This window comes from Manis javanica, chromosome 12 (assembly GCF_040802235.1).
Source record: "Manis javanica isolate MJ-LG chromosome 12, MJ_LKY, whole genome shotgun sequence".
Taxonomy (NCBI): Eukaryota; Metazoa; Chordata; class Mammalia; order Pholidota; family Manidae; genus Manis; species Manis javanica.
This window is the reverse complement of record NC_133167.1, coordinates 26,462,225-26,468,224: the sequence shown is the minus strand read 5'-3', so window position 1 is coordinate 26,468,224 and position 6,000 is coordinate 26,462,225.

The window sequence follows — 6,000 nt, the reverse complement described above, 5'->3', positions numbered from 1 at the left end:
AGTGGTTTGGAACCAGGCAAGAACCAGGCAGTTATCTACTTCCTTAATGTGCAGCGAATTCACAGAAAATTCAAGAAACTGAGCTGATAAATATAAACATAAGTCAAAGTTTCCAAAGTGAAATACATATTCATCTGGGAATATTTGTGTTGTTGTTTTTATTGTCAAAAAACATCAAAATGTCACTAAGGTAAGTAAAACAACAGAATTTAAAGTGATTTTATTGTTTGTTTCCTTCTCCAGGAATACCCACAAGAGGCTTATACCATTATTCTTCGGATACACATAGTTGCAGAATAGCCATCTGACCAGGGGTGCCAGGAAAATACAGGGTGTCCAGTTAAATCTGAATCCCAGATGAAACAAAAATAATGGTTTAGCATAAGTATGTCCCAAATATTGCATAGGACATACTTCATATTAAAAAAATATGAATACAGTTTATCTTAAATTCAAAGGAACTTGTGCTTTTACATTTTCAATTGCCAGATCTGGCAACTCCACACCTGGCCAAACACTCGCTCACCCTTGAGATGCTTGTCTCCTCACCCAGTCAGGCAGGTTTCCTTGAGGCAGCAAGACAGAGAAAAGAAGGGAGAGAGGGCCACTTTGAAAAGACTTCGAAGTGAGAAAAGCTGAATGACCACTGCCGTGCTTCTCTGAGGGAGGGCTGGGGCTGCTTAGGGGTGCATCGTGGAAGAACTTAAGTTCACCTCCAGACCCTTTGAGCCCCACCCTCTGCCTCTCCAGCCTTCTCTCTGCTGCTCAGAGACTGAAAACTGCACACAACTCCCTTATATTCTCTGGCCTCATTTCCCCCTCTGCAAAACAGCAGTAATCATGGGTGCTGTAAAGCAAATAAAACAGGTGACGTGACTGGCTTCTGTAGATACGATGGTTAGTCAAGACCTCTCAGGCGTGTGAGGTGTGTGTGTGTTTATATCTGTGCAAACAGAGAGAGGATAGAGATGATGAGGGGAAGATGAGACAACACACACAAAATGTTTAATGGGGACACAAGATTCCATACTGACCTGTTTTTTAATGGAAATAAAAGAAACTGGATTTAGAGTGAAGTAAAAAACATGACAGCTGGGGCAAAGCAAGACTGATCTATAAATCACATTCCCTGAAGTTGATTTAAGTGGTGAACTAAAATGCACAAGAGGACGAACATATAAAGACTGGGCATAAACACAGGTTGGGGTTATGATCAAATTAAAATCACAACAAAATTAACCCTGTCAATGCCTCCTACCATGTATTTTGAAGCAGGGCAGTGCTCAGGACTAAACTGTGTCCTCCCCAAATGCCTGTGTGGAAGCCCCAAACCCCAGTGCAACTCTATTTAAGGGTGGGACCCCGAGGGAGGTAATTAGGCTAAATGAGGATGGGGTGGGATCCTAATCCCATAGGACTGGTGGTCTTATAACAGGAAGAGAGAAAGTTCTCTCTCCCCACTGCACACACTGAGGAAAAGACATGGGAGAACACAGTGGCCATCTGCAAGCTGGGAAGGGACTTCTCACCCTGACCCCAGGCTGCCAGCTTCCAGAACTGTGACAAAGTTTTCTGCTGTTCAAGCCACTCACTCAATGGTACATTGTTATAGCAATCTAAACAGACTAAGACAGACAGCAAGGAATTAAATTTGTTTGCGGGGAGCACTAACATGCATTTTTGGAGACTTATGATGTAACAAGACTACAGTTATTTAATGTCAAGTGGAATATGGAGCAAGGAAGAAAAATGCAGTCAGTGAGATAGACAAAAACAACCTAGCAACCGGAGGAGCCAAGATGGTGGCATGAGTAGCACAGCAGAAATCTCCTCCCAAAATCATATATATTTTTGAAACTACAACAAATACAACTATTCCTAAAAGAGAAACCAGAAGATACAGTACAACAGCAAGGCTACATCTACACCTGTGAGAACCCAGCAACTCACAAAGAGTGTAAGATACAAGTCGCGGCCTGGCAGGACCCAAGTATGGCCCCCACCCCAGCTCCCCAGCAGGAGGAGAGGAGTCAGAGCAGGGAGGGAGCCCAGGACTGCTAAATACCCAGCCCTAGCCATCCACACCGGGAGCGCAGACACACAGTGTGTGGTGTGCTGGATACTAGGGAAACGGAACAGTAAAACCTGTGAGCAGGTTCCCACAGCTGGTGCCCCTGGGACAAAAGAAAAGCAAGTGCCTTTTGAAAGTCTTAAAGGGACAGGAGATGCACAGCTGGACGGAAGCATCCCAGCACACTCAGCCCAGCAGCTGGGAATTCCGGGGAGCTACGGGCACCCTAACCCCCTGGGTGGCAGCACAGTTCTGAGGCCCCTCACGGTAATAAAAAGCCTCCCACCAGTTCCCCCTCCAGCGTGGCATCGCCATAGCAGAACAGCAGCCTGAGACCAGCCACACCCACAGCAGCTATGCAGATCTTCCTCCACAGCCTCCTGGACCAGAATCAGAGACCCCATCAGCACGCAGCTGCCCAGCACAAGCGGCTAGGGGTCGCCATACTCACAGGAGAGGAAGGCAATGAGCAAGCGGGAAGGGACTTTGTTCTCCCAGCTAACACACACGCCAACTGCCCACAACTACCTCTATCACCATGAAAAGGCAGAAGAATTTGATACAGACCAGAATCACACAGACATCCTCCCCTGAGAGGGTACCTGGGGAGATAGACTTAACCAATCTTCCTGAAAAAGAATTCAAAATAAATGGCATAACCATGCTGATGGAACTGCAGAGAAAAATGCAAGAGCTAATGGATAAAGTTGGGAGGGAGAATACAGAAATAAAACAATCTCTGGAAGGACTTAAAAGCAGAATGGATGAGATGCAAGAGGCCATTAATGGAATAGAAATCAGAGAACAGGAACACAGAGAAGCTGATACAGAGAGAGATAAAAGGATCTGCAGGAATGAAAGAATATTAAGAGAACTGTGCGACCAATCCAAATGGAACAATATTCGCATTATAAGGGTACCAGAAGAAGAAGAGAGAGAAAAAGGGATAGAAAGTGTCTTTGAAGAAATAATTGCTGAAAACTTCCCCAAACTGGGGGAGGAAATAGTCGTTCAGACCACGGAAGCACACAGAACTCCCAACAGAAGGGACCCAAGGAGGACAACACCAAGACACATAATAATTAAAATGGCAAAGATCAAGGACAAGGTCAGAGTATTAAAGGCAGCCAGAGAGAGAAAAAAGGTTACCTACAAAGGAAAACCCATCAGGCTATCATCAGACTTCTCAACAGAAACCTTACAGGCCAGAAGAGAATGGTATGATATATTTAATGCAATGAAACAGAAGGGTCTTGAACCAAGAATACTGTATCCAGCACGATTATCATTTAAATATGAAGGAGGGATTAAACAATTCCCAGACAAGCAAAAGTTGAGGGAATTTGCGTCCCACAAACCACCTCTACAGGGTATTTTAGAGGGACTGCTCTAGATGGAAGCACTCCTAAGGCTAAATAGATGTCACCAGAGAAAATAAAATCACAGCAAATAAAGTAGACCAACCAAATACTAACTAAAGGCAAAAAATAAAATCAACTACTCACAAAAGCCATCAAAAGAGCACAAAATAAAATACCTAACATATAAAGAAGGGAGGAGGAAGAATAAGAAGGGAGAGAAATAAAGAATCATCAGACTGCGTTTATAATAGCTCAATAACTGAGTTAAGTTAGATGGTAAGATAGTAAAGAAGCTAACCTTGAACCTTTGGTAACCATGAACCTAAAGCCTGCAAGGGTAATAAGTACATATCTTTCAATAATCACCCTAAATGTAAATGAACTAAATGCACCAATCAAAAGATGCAGAGTAATAGAATGGATAAAAAAGCAAGACCCATCTATATGCTGCTTACAAGAGACTCACCTCAAACCCAAAGACATGCACAGATTAAAAGTCAAGGGATGGAGAAAGATATTTCATGCAAACAACAGATAGAAAAAAGCAGGTGTTGCAATATTAGTATCAGACAAAATAGACTTCAAAGTAAAGAAAGTAACATGAGATAAAGAAGGACATTACATAATGATAAAGGGCTCAGTCCAGCAAGAGGATATAACCATTATAAACATATATGCACCCAATACAGGAGCACCAACATATGTGAAACAAATACTAACAGAATTAAAGGAGGAAATAGAATGCAATGCATTCATTTTAGGAGACTTCAACACACCACTCACTCCAAAGGAGAGATCCACCAGACAGAAAATAAATAAGGACACAGAAGCACTGAACAACACACTAGAACAGATGGAGCTAATAGACAGCTATAGAACTCTACACCCAAAAGCAACAGGATACACATTCTTCTCAAGTGCACATGGAACATTCTCCAGAATAGACCACAAACTAGGCCACAAAAAAGAGTCTCAGTAAATTCAGAAAGATTGAAAATTCTACCAACCAACTTCTCAAACCACAAAGGTATAAAACTAGAAATAAATTGTACAAAGAAAGCCAAAAGGCTCACAAACACATGGAGGCTTAACAACATGCTCCTAAATAATCAATGGATCAATGACCAAATTAAAATAGAGATCAAGCAATATATGGAAACAAATGACAACAACACAAAGCCCCAACTTCTGTGGCATGCAGTGAAATCAGTTTTAAGAAGAAAGTATATAGCAATCCAGGCATATTTAAAGAAGGAAGAACAATCCCAAATAAATAGTCTAACATCACAATTATTGAAACTGGAAAAAGAAGAACAAATGAGGCCTAAAGTCAGCAGAAGGAGAAACATAATAAAGATCAGAGAAGAAAAATATAAAATTGAGAAGAATAAAACAATAGAAAAAAATCAATGAAACCAAAAGCTGGTTCTTTGAGAAAATAAACAAAATAGATAAGCTTCTAGCCAGACTTATTAAGAGAAAAAGAGAATCAACACACATCAACAGAATCAGAAATGAGAAAGGAAACATCACGATGGACCCCACAGAAATACAAAGAATTATTAGAGAATGCTATGAAAACCTATATGCTAACAAGCTGGAAAACCTAGAAGAAATGGACAACTTCCTAGAAAAATACAACCTTCCAAGACTGACCATGGAAGAAACAGAACATCTAAACAGACCAATTACCAGCAACAAAATTGAATCAGTAAACAAAAAACTATCTAAGAGTAAACCCCTGGGCCAGATGGATTTACTGCGGAATTTATCAGACATACAGAGAAAACATAATACCCATTCTCCTTTAAGTTTTCCAAAAAATAGAAGAGGAGGGAATAACTCCCAAACTCATTCTATGATGCCAGCATCACCCTAATACCAAAACCAGGCAAAGACCCCACCAAAAAAGAAAATTACAGACCAATATCCCTGATGAACATAGGTGCAAAAATACTCAACAAAATATTAGCAAACCGAATTCAAATATACATCAAGAGGATCATACACCACGACCAAGTGGGCCAAGTGGGATTCATCCCACAGATGCAAGGATGGTACAACATTCGAAAATCCATCAACATCATCCACCACATCAACAAAAAGAAGGACAAAAATCATATGATCATCTCCATAGATGCTGAAAAAGCATTCGACAAAATTCAACATCCATTCATGATAAAAACTCTCAACAAAATGGGTATAGAGGGCATGTACCTCAACATAATAAAGGCCATATATGATAAACCCACAGCCAACATCATACTGAACAGCAAGAATCTGAATGCTTTTCCTCTAAGATCGGGAACAAGACAGGGATGCCCACTCTCCCCACTGTTATTTAACATAGTACTGGAGGTCCTAGCCATGGCAATTAGACAAAACAAAGAAATACAAGGAATCTAGATTGGTAAAGAAGAAGTCAAACTGTCACTATTTGCAGATGACATGATATTGTATATAAAAAACCCTTAAGGCTCCTCTCCAAAACTACTAGAACTAATATCAGAATTTAGCAAAGTTGCAGGATACAAACTTAATACACAGAAATCTGTGGCTTTCCTATAC